At 47.8% G+C, this 18,909-nt stretch overlaps 1 protein-coding gene and 1 pseudogene across 5 annotated transcripts in view; one reads left to right on the forward strand and one right to left on the reverse strand.

Annotated features, from left to right (window-relative positions):
- Positions 1 to 7,319: 7,319 nt before the first annotated feature.
- Positions 7,320 to 7,438, reverse strand: LOC146076182 (5S ribosomal RNA; annotated as a pseudogene).
- A 1,838-nt stretch (positions 7,439 to 9,276) lies between these two features.
- Positions 9,277 to 18,909, forward strand: part of DNASE2 (deoxyribonuclease 2, lysosomal) — a 56,239-nt gene continuing 46,606 nt past the window's right edge. For 3 of the 5 annotated variants that reach the window (XM_083185240.1, XM_083185241.1, XM_083185244.1), the window contains exon 1: positions 9,277 to 9,344. The gene's annotated coding sequence lies outside the window, so the exon portion shown is untranslated. Of the gene's footprint in view, positions 9,345 to 15,699; positions 15,907 to 18,909 lie in introns of those variants that run through there. The other 2 variants (XM_083185243.1, XM_083185245.1) reach the window with 2 other exon arrangements.

An 18,909-nucleotide genomic window follows, 5' to 3' on the forward strand; every position in this document is an offset into this window, starting at 1 on the left:
TCAAAGACTCTCACATTGCATTATTCATATAAGTGAAGAGTGGGAGCAATTGAGGTTTTTTAGGTAAGCGCTAGTCACAACATAAGCACAAGCCACACCCTCTGAGTAGACCACAGCTCCAAAATACTGGTCACACCCCTTGTAGCAGAACACAATAGACCAGGAATGTCCAAACTATGGCCCCCCAGCTGTGTTGAAACTACAAGTCCCATCGTGTCTTGCCACAGTTTGCTATTAGGGAATGCTAAACTATGGCAAAGCATGCTGGGATGTGTAGTTTCACAACAGCTGCATGGCCACAGTTTGGACATGGCAGCAATAGACCCTTCATGAATTTTAGTTCAAGGCCCTGGGCAAAAGCAGGATTTGCAAAGCGGGGTTCCAGTTTTCTAGTCACCTTATAATGTAAATAATACCCCCTCCCTCCCCCCATTTACCTTATAATGTAAATAATACCCCCTCCCTCCCCCATTCACCTTATAATGTAAATAATACCCCCTCCCTCCCCCAGTCACCTTATAATGTAAATAATACCCCCTCCTCCCCCACAGTCACCTTTTAAGTAAATAATCTCCCCTCCCTCCCTCACAGTCATTTTATAATGTAAATAATACCCCCTCCCTCCCCCAGTCACCATATAATGTATATAATACCCACCTCCCCCAGTCACCGTATAATGTAAATAATACCCTCTCCCTCCCCTACAGTCACCTTTTAAGTAAATAATCTCCCCTCCCTCCCCTCACAGTCATCTTATAATGTAAATAATTCCCCCTCCCTCCCCGTCACCATATCATGTAAATAATACCCCCCTCCCTCCCCCAGTCACCATATAATGTAAATAATACCCCCCTCCCCCCACAGTCACCTTGTAATGTAAATAATACCCCCTCCCTCCCCCAGTTACCGTATAATGTAAATAATTCCCCCTCCCTCCCTCACAGTCATCTTATGTAAAAAGCCCAGTGGCGTAACTACCGAGGGTGCAGGGGGTGCAGCTGCTATGGGGCCCGAGCTGTGCCTAGGGCCTGCTGCTTCCCCTGCACCCTGTCACGCTGCTGAAGTGGGTTCCGTTTTCAGGGACCCTCTAATGCTAAAAGCCGAAGCGTGGCACAAGCAGACATGACAGAGCCAGCAACTCTATGATGCTGCCTGACTCCGTCTATGGCTCCACCCACTGGGAGGCTTCCAACTGAGTGAAAAGCCAGTGAAAGAATAGAAGCAGGGGGCGGGGCTACTCGGCAGCCATCCAAGCCAGCCCAGCAGCATGGCGAATGAGGAGCTGTTCTTCGAGAGTTCTTACCCTACCCTGTAAGGTAAGAGAGAGGGAGAAGGTTGCCATATATCTGTGTGTATGTGTATAAAAATGCAGGTGTCCATTTGTTCCTTAATCTCCTATTGTCTACCCATTCCCAGCACCCTGTAACTGCCCACCCCTGCCACCTGCACCTTACACCTCTTCACTCTGTATCTAACATGCCTGGACCCTATAACTGCCACCTCTGCTCAATTTAAATGCCCTCCCTACAACTTAAACCCTTGCTCTCTGCTTGTAACTGCCCCCCCCTGCACTATTTTCCCTGCTACAAATAAACAACCATGTAACAATCCCCCTTACCATGTAACTGCCCTGCTGCTCCCAGTGCCCCCCCCCCCCCACATACTATGTATTACCCCCACCTGCACATTCCCTGTATCAGCCCCTCCTCTGTGTGTGTCCTGGCCTGGGCTGCACAGTCCACAGGAAGAACCCATGCCCCCCCCCCCCCCCCCCCCCCCTTGCAGACGCTGCTCCCTAATGATGCCACACATATGCCACTCAGGATTAATAGATGTAAATATATTTGGAGGACTATAATTTGGGATGCTAGAGCTAAATTATACACATGTCATGTTTTTATTTAAAATACAGCATAATGCACTTTTTCATTTTTGCATACACTTCAAAAAATATTTTATTTATTACTGTATGTGTCCAGGAGCTTTAGACAGTGGCGTAACTATAGAGGGTGCAGGGGATGCAGTTGCTATGGGGCCCGGTGGCTTGGGGGGCCCGGGGCCCCAGCAGGCATTCCCCTGCACCCTTTTCATGTTCCTCTGTTTAAATACTGACTGTCCTTCTCTGGCACACTTGCGGCACTGCTAGACCTGGTGAGTGGGAGGAAACCGGCGCCAGGTAAGTGACGAAGCGAAGGGCGAGTGGAGAAAGGAGTCACGGCACTGGTCAGCTACAGTAGAAGACCCAGTGCCGTGTAAGCGGAGGAAGGAGACCCGGGGCTGGGTAAGAGGAAGTAGGAGACCCGGCGCAGGGAATGTGAGGGAGGAGACCCGACGCAGGTAGTGCGGAGGAAGGAGCCCGGTGAGAGAAGGTGATCCGGCCGGGTAAGCAGTGGAAGGGGTGAGCAGGAGAAGAAGAATCCGTGCTGGTTATCTACACTTGAAGTCCCGACACTGGTTACGTGCTGCAGGAGACCACACCATGGGAGATGGGACACGCGCAGCTAGTGAGGGGATAGGGACTCTGGAGGGTTAAAATTATGACCATGTAACAACCCTGCTCTCCTTTCCACCCACTTCTCCTCTACCCCCCTCTCCACTTCTACTCCCCCTCCCCACTTCTACCACCCCTCCGCCTCTACTCCTCTCTCTGCTACCCCCTCTCCTCCCCTACCCTCTCCACCTCCATCCCATCTCCTCCTCTATCCATCCCTCACCCCCTCTGCCACCCCTCTCCTCCTCTATTCCCCCCTTTCCTCTTCTACCCCTTCTCTCCTCCTTTATCCCCCCTCTCCACCTCTACTGCCATCTCTTCCCTTCCACTTTCTCCTCTATTTTCCCCTATATCCTCTCCTCTATTCCCCTCTATGCTCATCTATCCCTTCTCTCCTCCCTCCTCTACCCTGACCCACTCCCCCTGTCCTCCTCTACACCACACACTGCTATCCACCTCTTAAATCTTTTTATCACTATCTCTCTGCCCCTAATCTTTCTCCTCTCTCACTCTCCTCCCCACCTCTTTCCCCCACACTTCCCTCTCTCTATTTCCTCCCACTCCATCACTCGCTCTGACAGTCTAGCTGGCGCTCTCTCTCTCCTTGACAACCTTGCTGTGTCACTCACTGTCTCTCCCTTACACTCTCACTCTTTTTTTCTTTTTTCTCTCCCTCTGACATTCTCTCTCACTCCTACTTGCACCCCTCCCTCTCTCGCTCCCACCCTTCTCTCTCTGACCCTCTTTCTCTCATTACCTCTTTTGCCATGAGGCCCTCTCTCTTTCCCTGACCACCCATTTCTCCCTCTCTTTATTGCTCCTCTCTCTTTTTCTCTCACTCTTTCTCAGACACCCTCTTTGGGGTCAATTTAGTTCAGCGCACTATGAATAGCAGAGTGAGCGCTCCCAGGAGCTATTCAAATCGGCACGCTGCTATGCCCGGGTTGTGGAATTCTGCTCGTATCCCAGGAGTGGTTCAAGCAAAAATATGACCAAAAATTCCTCTGCAATGCTGCTTTGTGCCCTAACGTGGCTCAAACAGCATCATGGCAGGGCACTTTAGTTGGAGAATGCCAGTGCTTGCACTAAACACCCACGAGTACCTGCATGCTCCAACATAACAGAACGCTGATCTAAATAGCCCCAGGAGCTTCCTCCCAGCGCTATTCACAGTGCACTGCAGTAAGTCGGCGCCTTTGTCTCTTATTCCCCCATACACTCTCGTTTGCCTGCCTAAAGGACACTATAGAGACAATGGTGGGAGGGGGCCCTTTAAAGATTTTGCTATGGGGCCCACCAAGTACTAGTTACGCCCCTGCCCCCTCCCTCCCCCAGTTACCGTATAATGTAAATAATTCCCCCTCCCTCCTTCACAGTCATCTTATGTAAATAATACTCCCTCCCTCCCCCCAGTCACCTTATAATGTAAATAATACCCCCCTCCCTCCCCCACAATCACAATACCCCCCTCCCTCCCCCACAGAAAGAATACAATTAGGAATCACCATTCAACAACATGGTGATTCCTAATTTACTTTTTGAAACTATGGATGCTAATTACCACCAATTAGCGGGATACGGCCGCTAATTGTCAGCCAAATACACCAGGAAAATACACTTAATTTCCTGGCGTATTTTGCAGAAGCCTGCACAGTTCAGTCAGATCCATGTAGGCTTCAGTGTAAAGAACAAAGTGAAAAATAAATAATTTGAAAAACCAGTGTGGGGTCCCCCCACGGCCATAACCAGCCCTAGGCTCACAAAGCCGGTCCTGGTTGTAAAAAAATCCAGGAAATATTTGCATATGCTTCCCATTATTTTTTACAACCAGCACCAGGCCCAAGGGCCAGTCCTGGTTCCCAAAATACGGGGGGGGGGGGATGAGTAGGGGTCCCCCATATTATAAGAACCAGCACCAGGCCCAACCAGCCAGCAGGGTAATGTCACAGCCGGTGGACACTTATTATATAAGGTCCCGTGGCAAAAACATTACCCCCTGACCAGTCAGCCTGGGCAGGGATCCTGGGGGAGTGGGGACCCCCCAAAGAAGGGGTCCCCCCCTTCAGAATTACCCTACCGAGGTTGACACCTGGGGCTGTTCCCGGAGGCCCTGGAGCGGCGGCCACCGGGCTGATAAAGTTGAAAAAATTGATGAATATTGCTGTGGAACTATGAGTCCCAGCATGCCCCCCCCCCCCCCAGCATGCAGGGACTTGGAGAACCACAAGTCCCAGCATGCTGGGCATTAAAGGGCCCGCTGGAACTTGTAGTTCCACAGCAAGACAAATAGTAAAATAAAAACACAAACTCACCAGAATAATAAAGCTTTATTACACACAGAGTCCACACATACTGATACTTACCTATCTTGAGCCCATAGGTAGCCCTCCGTCCATCGGTGCATCCGTTCCTGAAGAAATCCATGGGGTATCTGTGGAAGCAAATTATACTTACAAGGGTCCTCCGGCATAGATCACGTTCTCTTCGGTCCATGTAGGCTCCAGGGACTTGGCAAAAATAAAATAAAACAAGCACACGAACCAAGACGGAATATGGAGGAGCAGACGGAGGATGTTTGTTTACCTCCGGCGGCTCCTCCTCTCGAATGCTGCTATTGGCCGGCTAGAGGCTCTATGAGCCTGGGCTGGTTATGGCCGTAGGGAGGGGGGGGGGGGGGAACCCTAGCCGTGTTTTTAATTTTTTTTTTTTACTGCAGCCCATACCAATTTGTATTTTACAATACGAATTTGTATTTAAAAATACGAATTTGTATTTAAAATACAAATTTGCATCCATATTCCATCAGAAAAATACGAATTGGTCAAATATGACTGATTAGTAAATTTTCCTCCGGAATACGAATTTGCATACGGCTCTAACAGCCGTATGCATTTGTATTCAGGCGTATTAAGAATAAGAATTTTCGTATTCTTAGTAAAGTTTTCCCAGAATCTAAATGGTTGCTATGGGACACATAACCGCTTTAGTAAATTTATCTGTAAGACAGCAATTTAAACATTGTTTGGCATAGGCATATGAATGTCCTTACAAAGACCTAAGGATCAAATAGAGTTAGGTTACCTAAATGATTAAAAAGGGTCTATATCAGGGGTGGCCAAACCTTTCTCCAGTGGCGGAACTTGTGAGTGGTTGGCCCAGGTGCAAAAATATAACTTGGGCCCCCCTCCTCCACTCTAACTAACAAGTTCACAATATGTCACTCTGCAGTGGGGCCCTTTAGTCTTTAGGGGCCCCAGTGTAATGCACCTGCTGCACCAATGGTAGTTCCTCCTCTACCTTTCTCCAAGATCTACCAACAGTACATGTGTCTCAGGCAACCTGTGGATCTATAGTATGAATGAATGCAGCAGGTTTAAACATGTGACAGTTAGTAATGACTACAGCTGTGCACCAGCTAGGTGATCTGAGTCATGTGACAGTTAGTAATGATTACAGCTGTGCACCAGCTAGGGGATTTGGAAAACGTGGACCCTTGGTAGATCAAGAGGACGGGTTTGGCCAGCCCTGGTCTACAGCAGAGGTTCTCAAACTCGGTCCCCAGGACCCCACACAGATAAATAGAGATAAATTAGATTATCTGAGGTGCAGGGGAACCTGGGAATGGCGAGTTCTGTTTGCACCCCATTCATAGGAATGGCGAGTTCAGTGTTACTCTGTATCTAAATATGTGGGTTAACAGGTGCTCCCAAGTCCTCCTGATCCATGGCATCTTGTATTCTCAACAGCGCATGTGCCGGTGGGCGCTCAAGGAGGAGTGCAGGAGGATCCATGCTGGAGCCGCATGACATCAGCACTATGCACGGTCAATGGGACCCGCAAAGCACCACTGGGAATGGGTGCAGAAGACATGGCTACAGCCAGATTACATTGTTTACTACCTGCCAGGGTCGATCGCTGGCAAGGAAAAGAAGGAGGACCGCCTGGAACCGGAAAAAATGGTAAATCGGTACACTTTGATTTTTGCCGGTACAGAACATTAAAAAGCGGTACTGTACTGGCAAAGTCAGTACAGTTGGAGGGTATGAACTTCCCCAGTGTATGGCCACCAAACGTTTTCAACCCCTTTATGTGATATTGTGAGGTAGGGTAAGCTTTTGATTAAGCGAGGGCTGCTTAGGCATGATGGCATTTAAGAGCCTTGAATTTTGTGATTGTCCCATAAAAGTTATGTGAATAGTTCCTTACAGTTGTAATAGCCAATTAGGTGTAGAAGGGGTGGTAGCTTAGGCATGGGTATATAAAAGGGGGGGGGGGTCAGATGATGCTGCTTCCTCTTTGAGTCTGGATTCCCACCCTCCCTCCCTTGCTCTTGTCAATTGCTGAAAAATGGATTGTGGTCTTGTGTTTGCTGGAGGAGCAAACCAAGGACAGTGAACGCTTTGTGGGCGCACTCTTTACATAATATCTTAAATGTACAGTATATAGTGGAATTAATTTAAAATTTAACTTTTAATGAGAACCGCTTAAAAAAGTGGGGCGCAATGAAAATAAAGCATATAATGTTGGTGGTTTTGTTGTGTGGTTGTCTTTTATTGATATTAAATACTATCATCCAAATACATCATTTTGGACCACACTTTTTTATATATCATTTACTGCATGTGATCAACACAGGTATGTAAACCTGGGTGACAGTAGGCCGCAGAAATGAGTTGATCCCCCGGGATGAGGATTAATTTATAGGGGGGATTTTAGGCTACCCCACGTCACTATTCAAGGAAATTTAATTACTAATAGTACGGTTTTAGAACACTGATAGTAGGCGGCTCCAAAGCTGCTTATCTGGTGATCGTGCAACCCCAGATGGATAATACCACACCTGGACTTCACCAGGGGTCTCCCACCCGGATACTGCCCAGGCCCTTCACTGCTTGGCTTCCAAGTTCGGAAGGGTTTTGGGCAGACCAGTGAGGTATGGTGGTATAATGGGTAGGGGTGCAAATCACAGACAGCTGCTCCAGTTAACTATCAGTATCACATATAATTGCACAGATGAATATTCTTAGAATACCCCTCAAGACTTTAATGACACATTGTAATTAAATAGATGGTACGAGAGTGGTTAATATATCACAGTGCAGACATATACATGGTACCTTGATGCTATCAAAAATATAAAGTAACGATATTAGGCTGATATAGCACAGTGGATTTGATCAAGGTCAAATATGCACAGTTGCACTTATGAAAAACAGTTCATCTGAGTTGTATTGCCACGGTTGAGTCACAAAAGAAAACAGTACACAAAGGTTAGTCACAATGGGCAGTATTCAATGTGAAATTTTCTCCGTGCATGGCGAGAGATTTTTTCTCTCGCCATGCACTCTCCGTGTTCCGGAGCCTCCTGCTCCCCCTATTCAACGTGTTAAAGACTCGCCGCCACTCGCGGCGAGTCTTAACCCCTGCAGCAGACGAGCGTCCGCGGCAGGGAGCTGTCAGGGAGCCGGGGGACGTAGCAGCCAAGAGAGATTAAAGTCTCTCTTGGCTGCTGCAGGGGATATGGGGAGGGGAGCAGGGCTCCCCTGGACCCAGGCAGCACAGGCTGCCCCCCCTATAGCCAGCGGGGGACCCAGTATTCACTGTACCCGAACGTGCATCGGGTGCAGTGAATATATGAATATCTAATGAGCGGCTCGAGCGCTCCGGCCCCCTGCTGGCTGCACTGTGTAAAAAAAAAAAAAAAAAAAAAAATGTAAAAAAATATTTTTTTTTTAAATTAAATATATATTCATGTGCTATAGGCACATGAATAAAAATAACATGGCCCTTCACAGAAAAAAAAACCTGATTTTTTTACATCAAAATTAAAAAAAACACCCTTTTAGTTTAAAAGTTCACATTCCTGCTCTCCATCAAAAGATGGAGAATTTCTACACGGAGAGAGACGGCGAGAATCACTTAGAAAGACGGAGAATATTTCACATTGAATAGGGTGGCTCGCCTTTGGAGAAAAAAAACCTCTCTCCACCGCGTGAAAAGCACAAACTCTCCAGAAATCACAGCGAATTTTTCTCATTGAATACTGCCCTATGTATCAGTGTGACAAAAAAAGAACATTGGGGCTGAGAAGTGTCTGTAGCAATTACTGATACCTGTTGGCTGACTACAGTGGTTTAGGGTTCTAACACTGTAGTTGGCTGGATGGTATTGAGTTTGAGTTACTCCAATTTAATCTGATTCAACCAGCAGTATTTTGTGGCTATCATAGTTAGAAGTTGGTGCGCTGTAAAGTATGCAATCAGAATCTCTCTCACATATCTGAGTCAATAGCATAATTTGCACAGTCAAGATAGAGTGGGTGAATATTAGGGGGAGCAGCGCCATAGCCATAGGAGGGGCGGTAAGACCGTCACAGCGCGGGCTTGGATTTAAATTCAATGGGGGCGGTTCATCGCCCTGGTTATAAGTTGGGGCGTAGTCATCACCATTACTAACATTTTGTGACTTAGCTGGTCTCCAAGCGCTTTCCTGGCCATCCATTTCAATAGGGTCATACCACTAAATAAATATCGTTGACCTTTTAACTTATGCAGTTGTTGTCCGTGTGATTATTTTTAGGATAAGGTGTCCGTGTGATTTATTTCTAGGGGTAATTAGAGTTTAAGTTAAGGAAAAATGTCAATCATGATAATTCAATAGGCGCCTTAGTATGTATCTATCCTGTAACATAGCTGTGAGTAATCCTCCTAAACTCTGACAGTGCAGGGTAAAGTGTCTGGCAGCTGAGAAAATAAGAGGAGGAGACAGACTTACGCCCACTGTAACTGAGCTAGTACCTTTTCCAGGAAGTGCCAGGAACTCTTTTGTTGAGCTGTTCTGAGGCGTAAGGAAGGTAAACAGGCTATACATATATTTATGTGTTCTGGTCTAGCAGGAAAAACCCATTTTACTAACACAACACTAAGGCATTCACTACCAGGATTGTGCATCAGGCAGGGTGACAACAATTATACAAAAGTGTAAGTACAAATCTGTGAATCTCACCTGGCCTTGGGTACAATTGCAAAACGTCCATAATGTTCAGGGACAACCACAGCGTTTTAAGAGTTGTCCCTGACAATGTCTATATTTAAACAACTACACAAGGACATTCCTCTTTTTTAGCTAGTTGAATGCAGTATACTTTTATACTGCAAAAAAAAAAGATAATTACAATAAGCATGGCATCATGGGGAATGTAGTGGGCAAAAGTTATCCACGATGGTATCATGTGTGATGGGCTTACATACTCAGCAGAAAAGTATTCCTGGAATGTACTGTCAAATGTTGAGAACCATGCGTGATAGGGTTCCTACATATCAGTAATGTTGAAGGTGCGCTAGACACGCAGGTGTATGAATTGATGTGGCTCTACAGTGTGTGCAGTGATCACATGGGCTGGGAAGAAATGTAGCACTTCAGGTGTTGTGAAACCCTACGTCATACTTGCCTTCCCTCCTGCTGGAAGCTGGAAGAGACTCACAGTTTTTAGGTCAGTCCCCACCCCCATACAGCCATTTGGATTCTTTTAAGAGGCCTATTCAGGAATACGAATGCATACGCCATCGAAAGAATACAAATAGGAATCACCATTCAGTTGAAATGTGTTTCCAAATTTACTAACCGGTCGTATGTTACTGTACATATGGCCGGTATTTGACAAGAAAATACTCCTCATTTTCCAGCCGTATTTGGCAGAATCCTGCATGGATCAGTCTAAAAATAGATCAAATAAATCATTTAAAAACCCAACGTGCGGTCCCCCCGCTCGACAATTACCAGCCCTGGGCTGAAAGAGCCAGTCCTAGTTTTAGAAATTCAGGTGCCAAACAAGTTGGGAGACACCCGCAATTTCTAAATCCAGCACCAGGCTCAAGGGCCAGTCCTGGTTCCCAAAATACGGGGGACAAAATGACTAGTATTTTGGTAACCAGCACCAGGCTCAAACAGCCAGCAGAGTAATGCCACAGCAGGGGAAATAAATTGTAAAAATTAGAACAAATACTATTGTGTTCTGTGTTATAAGTACCAGCAAGTCTGCCCCGCCTGCAGGGACTTGGAGAACCACAAGTCCTAGCATGCGGGGCACTAAAGGCACCACTGATACCCATAGGCGAATCTAGTTGGTGGTCCGGGGGTGCACTGAGGGATGGGGCTTTCCAACGAGCCCAGCCCCGTGTCTCTAGCCCCCTGGGAACCGGAGATACTGCCAGGCAAAGCTGGAATGTTTTCCCTATAGGATATCATGGGACCCGCTAATTCGGACCCCCACCCAGTTCAACGGCTGCCAGTTCCCCCTTCGGCATCACTGTAGCTCGAGGTTGATCTCAGTCAAACCCAAATCGCTGGGCCTTCAATCTGATACCAGGCTGGATCCATATGGGTTAATTGGTTCAGGGATATTGAGGTTAAACCGTTCATTTCTTAAATGTAATTTCATGACTGTTTATGTTCTTTGAGGGCAGATTTCTCTGGAACCAAACAGCCCAGTTTCACGGGGCCAAAATCATTCGAAGCCAACTCAAAAGTTCTTCAATATGATACTGGTCTCATGTAAATGGGTCAGTTGGTTCCAAAGATATAGCTGGTTGGTTAAAGCGGGGTAGGGAGAGGGGAATGGTTGTCTCTCCCCCCACACCAGAAAATGCAGGGACTAGGCTGGTGTATAAGGGGTCAGCCTGGGAATATCCCTGCATGATCCTGGGACGTTATTCCCGGGTAAATCCCTGCATTTTCTGTTGTGAAAGGGGTATTATTTTAAACAGCCGTGACCTGCAGTGCTCTGAATACAGCCGAGCAGCCCCCTGCTCTCTGCCCAGCTGTCAATGACTGTCACCCCTGCCGCTTCCGCTCCAATTTTTCTCCCCGCTTTCACCTCAGCCCGCCCCCCCTTTAATCATGTGGTGCCGGCGCCCGGCGTGCTCCCCCGACGTCACGCACAACCAGTGGTGTAGCTAGGTGCCACAACGCCCGGAGCAAGGGCATGTTTCCCCCCCCCCCCCAATTTGTAGTAGGTGAGGCTCCTGCTCCGTGAAAAGTGGGCACGGACCAACATTATACCACACACCGTAATGCCCATTGCACATTTTAGCAAACTTTGTAATACCAATTACACATAAAGCCACAGCCATAATGCCAATTACACATAAGGCCACACATGATGGCAATTGCATACTATAGAACACACCGTAATGCCCGTCGCATACTAACACACCGTAATGCCCATCGCATACTAACACACCGCAATGCCCATCGCACACTATTTAACAAACCGTAATGCCCATTACACATTTAACACATAAGTGCCACTTACCTACATGCTCGATGCCAGGGGCTTCATGCTCGATGCCAGGGGCTTCATGCTTAATGCCAAGGGGGACTGAAATTGCTCGTTGCCAAGGAGAACTGTAATTTGCTTGCAGGGAGGGAAGGTGTGAGTAATTGATAGTGCAGAGCAGGGAGGGAGGGTGGGAGTGATAGTGCAGAGCAGGGAGGGTGGGAGTGATAGTGCACAGCAGGGTGGGTGGGTGAGATAGTGCACAGCAGGGTGGTTGCTTGGACGAGATAGTGCACAGCAGGTTGGTTGGACGAGATAGTGCACAGCAGGGTGGGTGGGTGAGATAGTGCACAGCAGGGTGGGTGGGTGAGATAGTGCACAGCAGGGTGGGTGGGAGGGTGGGTGAGATAGTGCACAGGAGGGTGGGTGGGTGGGTGAGATAGTGCACAGCAGGGTGGGTGGGTTGGTGGGTGAGATAGTGCACAGCAGGGTGGGTGGGTGGGTGAGATAGTGCACAACAGGGTGGGTGAGGATAGTGCACAACAGGGTGGGTGAGGATAGTGCACAGCAGGGTGGGTGGGTGAGGATAGTGCACAGCAGGGTGGGTGGGTGAGGATAGTGCACAGCAGGGTGGGTGGGTGAGGATAGTGCACAGCAGGGTGGGTGGGTGAGGATAGTGCACAGCAGGGTGGGTGGGTGGGTGAGGATAGTGCACAGCAGGGTGGGTGGGTGGATGAGGATAGTGCACAGCAGGGTGTGTGGGAGAGGATAGTGCAAACATTAGTGCACCCCACCCCACCCACAGCCGGCAAAGCAGCAGCAGTGCTTTCCGCGCACCCCCTCTCCCGGGCCTGCCCGCTCCCGGCTCCCCGCTGTGCACGGTGCTGCTATTTAAAAGTCATATCTCCCGCTGGACCGCGCTAGCCAATAGGCGCTCGCGGTCCAGCAGCCAATCAACTGGTGGCTGCTGGACCGCGAGCGCCTATTGGCTAGCGCGGTCCAGCGGGAGATGTGACTTTTAAATATACCACGTCTCCTGGACGCAGCGGGGAGCGGGGAGCCGCACTGAGTTGGGCACCTGAGCGGGCGAGATGGCGGTGCCGGCACGGCTCTGGCGCCATGATAGCTTCCGGCGCCTGGAGCTGGTGCTCCACCCGCACCGCCCTCGCTACGCCTCTGCACACAACAACAGAGCGCACAATATTTCAAATGTCCACTCGGCTAGAGGGGACACCAGGAGGGGAGTGCGAGCATGCTCTGCGCTGCGCTCTGCTCCTCTCCCCATAGAAGCAGCTGCACCACTCTCCATCTCTCCCTGCAGCAGCAGCGAAGGCTCATATAAAAATTTACTGTAAGTGGCACTTTTGGGGGCATTGCTTAAGGGACGCTACAAGTGGCGGTATGTGGGGGCATTACTCATAATGTGTGGCTTAATGTGTAAGGGGCATTACGGTGTGCAGCATCATGTGTAAGGGACATTATGTGTGCAGCATCATGTGTAATGGGTACTATGGTGCGCGGCATCATGTGTAATGGGTACTATGGTGTGCGGCATCATGTGTAATGGGTACTATGGTGTGCGGCATCATGTGTAATGGGTACTATGGTTCCATCAAGCAAGAACCCCCTAACAATGAGCACGTAGGTAAGCAGCACTTACGTGGCAAATATGTAATGGGAATTACGGGTTGGTTTATATAGTATGTAATGGGCATCATGATGTGTGGCACAATGTGTAATGGGCATTACGGCGTGTGGCTTTATGTGTAACGGGTATTACGGAGTTTGCTAAAATGTGTAATGGGCATTACTGTGTATGGTCTAAAGTGTAATACCACACCCCTTTTTGTGATGCCACGCCTCCTTCCCATGAGGCCACGAACCCCTTTTGCCACGCGGCTGTGCCGCGCAAAGGTCCCTCTGCTATTATGTCTAGATCTGGGACCAACCATTACCATAATTCTAGATTCACCTATGCTGATACATGTAGTTCTACAACAGAATAAATAGTTAAATAAAACACGGACACATAGAAAAATAAACCTTTAATACACTTCTTCTCCCTTGAACTGGGGATTAGTCCCGCCCACCAGCCAATCAGGAGCGGCCTCCGGGAAAACTCTGCTCCTGACTGTCTGGAGGGGCGGGACTGACCCAAGGTGGCTGAAGTAGTATGGGACGGGATCTGCTGTCTTGGTTTGGTCTGTGGGCAAAAGGACCTAAAGGAGTTTACTCTGTATTGAGGAGCAGCACAGGGGAGACACGTAGCCTTATGCCTACTTGCCCCGTATGTACAAGGTGTTAGGAACCATGATTAACCCCTTCCCGACATATGACGTACATTTACGTCATATGTCGGTTGAGGGGGAATCAAGCCAGCTCACGGAGTGAGCTGGCTTGAAAGAGAGCAGGTAATGGCTGTATATTACAGCCAGGTCCCTGCTCTCACGGCCACGAGCGGCGAGTTCGCCGATCGTGGCCGTTTAACCCTTTAAGCACCGCGGGCAAAGCGACCGCAGTGCTTAAATAGCTGATCGGAGGGGGGGCGCCCCCCTCCGGCGCCGATCGGGGCCCCCCGCAGCGAGATCGGAGGGTGCCGATCGGTTGCCATGGTAGCCAGGGGTCTAATGTAGACCCCTGTGCTGGCCGTGTCTGCATACCTATCATATCCTGCCTGAGGCAGGATGTAATAGGAAGTGCATAAAATCACTACGTTCAGCCATAGAGCTCTATGGCTGAACCTAGTACAGGCGATCGCGCCCCCTAGTGGTCAAGTACACTAGGGGGCCTTGTAGTAAAAGTAAAAAAAAAAAAAAAATAAAGTTTAAAAAAAAAAAAAAAAAAAAAAAATATTAAAAGTTCAAATCAACCCCCTTTCCCCATTTCCCAAATAAAAATAAATAAAAAATAAAAAAAATAAACATATTTGGTATCGCCGCGTTCCTAAAAGTCCGATCTATTAAAATATAACATTATTTATCCCGCACGGTTAAAGGCGTAAACGGAAAATAATCCCCAACGCCAAAACTACGTTTTTTGGTCGCATCGCGTACCCAAAAAAAAATAACTAAAAGAGATCAGAAAGTCGCCCATATCCCATAATGGTATTAATTAAAAAGTACACTTCAGCCCGCAAAAAATGAGCCCTCACCCAGGTCCGTAGGTGGAAAAATAAAAAAGTTATAAGCCGCAGAACATGGCGACGCAACGCAAATTAGAAAAACCGTAAAAGTTGCGATTTTTTTTTTTAGTGGTAAAACATAACGAAAACTATATAAGTTTGGTATCACCAGAATCGTAACGACCCATAGAATAAAGATAACCCATCATTTTAAACGAACTATGAACTCCAAAAAAACCGTAACCAGCGCAAAATTGTGCAATGGCGTTTTTTTTTTTTTTTTACCCCACATTGAATTATTTCCTGATTCCCCAGAATATTATACGGTATAGTAAATGGTACCATTACAAAGTACAACTTGTCCCGCAAAAAAAAAGCCCTCATGTGTCTATATAGCCGGAAAATTAAAAAAGTTACGCTTATTTGAACGCAAGGAGGGAAAAAAAAAAAAATTACCATAAAAGGCAATGTCGGGAAGGGGTTAATGGTTCAGTTCTGTTTTGTGTTCTGTTCAGTTTGTGTTTGGTATTTGACTCTCTGGTGGCCTCCAGTGGTAGGTCTGTGCCATTGCAGCTCTATATTCTGTGAGCTTCATTCATTCACAAGTCTGCGAGGTAATGAGCTAATTATTACAGCTTGGGAGCTTTCTGGATCTCTCTCAGCTGAATAATCACTTGAGCCCTTCATATGGGATTCTCTCTAGCTGTGCCCTGCCAGTGATAGCTTCTAGTTTCCTTTTTGCAGTTTCCTGTTCCTGTTGCAAGGAGCTGCAGTCTTTGGGCTTCCTGTTGGTCACCTGTCAGGTCATTGTTCCAAACAGAGTGTCAGCTGCACTCAGTTGTTCTGGTCCTGCCGTATCCTGGTCCTGTGGAAGTCCTGTCCTGCTGCAGTCTTGGTCCAGTCTTTGTCCAGCTTCAGTGCTCTGTGCTACTCACCAGCCTGTTCCCTTTCTCTGCCCGCGCCTGTCTGTTCCAGGGAGTGCGTCCCTGTGGTGTTCACAGCTGGTTCCTGGTCTCCGTGAGTACCCCTGCTTGGGGCCTTGTTTATCTCATTATTGCCTGTGGCCCTTCTGGGCTCTATCTTTATTTGGTCACCCTCTGCTTGTATGCAGGGGTGTTCTCTCAGCGATTCGCTGTATACTTAGTTGCTTTTGTATAGGTGCTACCTTACGGCGCCCTATTCCATGTTTATTGTCTTGTACGTATTGTTTGTGGTGTGCTTTTGGTGTGGTGTATTTTATACTTGTGTATGCGACGCGGTCGCTGGTGGTTGGCGACTAGGTCGCTGGCGCATTAGCTGCGTAAGTTAGTTTAGGAAAGTTACCTTGGCTACCTCAGCTAGATGACCTTTTGGCTGTACCCTTAGGAGGTCCCCGGTTCCTTGTCCTCTCATAACTCCTGGCTGGACCGGAGCTAGAGCGGGCTTAACTTGCCCTTTCAAACGTGGTGGCTACAGGCGAAGCCTAGTTTCTTCAGGAACCAGTCACCTTACTTCGGGGGTCAACAGAGGCAGTGTAGGGTCCCGCCCTGGCTGTTCTAAACAGCAGTCCCGGCTGCAGGTTCACTCCTGAAACCATAATACAAGGCTTAAAAATGGCTTCTGCAGCAAGTAAGTAAGCTACTCTTAAGGATGTAGTCTAATTTTCAGTCAAATCTCTCCATGAGAGTAGCTGAAGCAGGAACTGTGATAGAAGTCTTCTTCGATAAAAGACACATAGATTAATAACCATCGAAGGAGCCTATAATCCTCTTTTTGAAGAGAATAAAAAGAAGGCAATCTTTAAGACACCAGGAATATAGCATCCTTTCACTTAGGTGATTTTCAAGCTGGGGAGAAGTCCTACATGAGCAAGACCTGTCTAACTGCGTCCATAAGGGCACCCACTCAATGTACAGTACATGGTATGAATTATCTTCCAATTACAAAGACCTTTCAGGATCTAAAACTACTGATAGTCAACCTCATCCTGAGATAAATGTTTGACAGAGAGTCCTCATAGGGCAAAGAAACCTTGGAAGCTGGCATTTCTGGAACCTGGAAACACAGACTGGATCCAGGAGGAGGAAACATGTACCAACCCCTGTACAGATCAAGTGGGGCACTAAACTCAGGAATGCCACATGCATTGAACATGAGAATTCTGATTCTATTGGAACTGAGAGGGCAATGGGAATTGTAAAGCAGACTGGGCTGGTACAAAAGTCGAACCACGGCATGGCTCTGTAGCTGCAGCTTATTTATTTGGAAAGCTCACTCATAGCCAAGAACTGTCACACACCATGGTGTCCCCTTCTGTGAACAGACTACCAGGCAAGCAATAACACTTGTCACCTATCTTACAATCTGCACAGAGAGCATCAAGATTTTTACATGCATACACTGTTGATTAGGTCGACATGCATTTAGGTCGACGTGAGTCTAGGTCGACATGCAGCAAGGTCAACATGAGTCTCAGTCAACATGGGTTAGGTCGACAGGGTCATTGGGTCGACATGGGGGAAGGTCAACAGTCAAAAGGTCAACATGGGGTTTTTCACTTTTTTGACCCAAATGTCAACACAGTGAACATGGACACTGAAATGTAGCACCGTATCCCCCCGCATGGCTCGCCGCGCTCACCATGCTTCGGGCTCGGTGCCTCGCTACACTCGGCACTCTATTTTATTCTCCCGCCACACCCTAGTGGATGGTAGGGCATGGAATACCGCCTGTCGGAATATGTTGGCTCAAAAACAATGTGAAAAACCCTATGTCGACCTTTTGACTGTTGACCTAACCCATGTCGACCTAATGACCCTGTCAACCTAATGACCCTGTCGACTTACCCATGTCAACCTAGACTCATGTCGACCTAAATGCATGTCGACCTAATGGTGTTGACCTAATGACTGTCGACCAATGTGACCCAATGACCGTATCCCTTTGGAAGGTGCTTGGGAATTCCCTATTCAGACTTAGGGGGGAATTCGATTAGCCGCACTAAATTTTCACTGCTAATTCCCCAACGGTTATTCACTCATCCTCGAAAGCTGTTACTATTAGGGATTTTATTTCACGTGCCCTGAGGCAGGCAAGACAAAATCCTCCAAAAGTGTCAGAACTTATCCTGGAGCCCAAAAACTGGATTTTTGGCTGCAAAAGTATTGAGCTGCAATTGAAATTGCCTCATAAAAAACATTGGGTAAAAAATTGGGCCAAACCCGCTGTTTTTTCCCCCACAATTAAATTCCCCCCATAGCAAAAGTTGGGAATGAGGACAATAAAGGGCCTTATTCTGGTTGGTGCAGTCGGATGCGTATTTTCGGACATGAACCGAGCGTTCTTAGCCCCGCCTTCCGTACGGATCGCTCACTCCGTCCGAATGCGGTAAGATGCTGACCAAACGGACCGCGAGTGGATTTCTCATGTGAACACCTCCTCCATCTCTGGGAACCTCCCCCATCATTCGATGCTCCAGACCACTTGGGCATTTTTCCGTGAAAAAGCAAGGATATGGACGGGCAGCTGGCATCCGGCTATGTCATATGTCTGCCCCCCAAACGTGTGTCACGGCCGCATTACCATACGTACGCCCATGGGGAACACCCATGAAACACGGGGCATACACATATGGTAATGAGCCCAAACAGCCCTTCACGCCCCTCTCCACCCCTTGTTTGAATTGTACAAAGTTTACGCCGTATTCGGACGTGCGCGGCGTTCGCACATGCGCAGATACGCCTCTGCACATGCGCAAACACCAAACATCGGACGTCTGACCGCACGCGGACAGAACAGCACTAACCAGAATAAGGGCCAAAGTGTTTAACAAAGGTATGAGAGACTGCTAAATAGAAATTTACAGATTATGGGAGCAAAGGGTTTTGGATTGTTTTTGTGTGTTTTTTTCCTTTTTAACATAAATAATTTATTTTTAAATATCCAATTATTATTCCCCTTACATTACAGGGTGTCCCTCCAATCAGCAGCTGGTCATCATCTTCAGCTGCTGCTTTGGACTCTCCTTCTCTAGATCGTCCA

The sequence above is a fragment of the Crinia signifera genome, chromosome 4 (assembly GCF_055691185.1).
Source record: "Crinia signifera chromosome 4, ASM5569118v1, whole genome shotgun sequence".
Taxonomy (NCBI): Eukaryota; Metazoa; Chordata; class Amphibia; order Anura; family Myobatrachidae; genus Crinia; species Crinia signifera.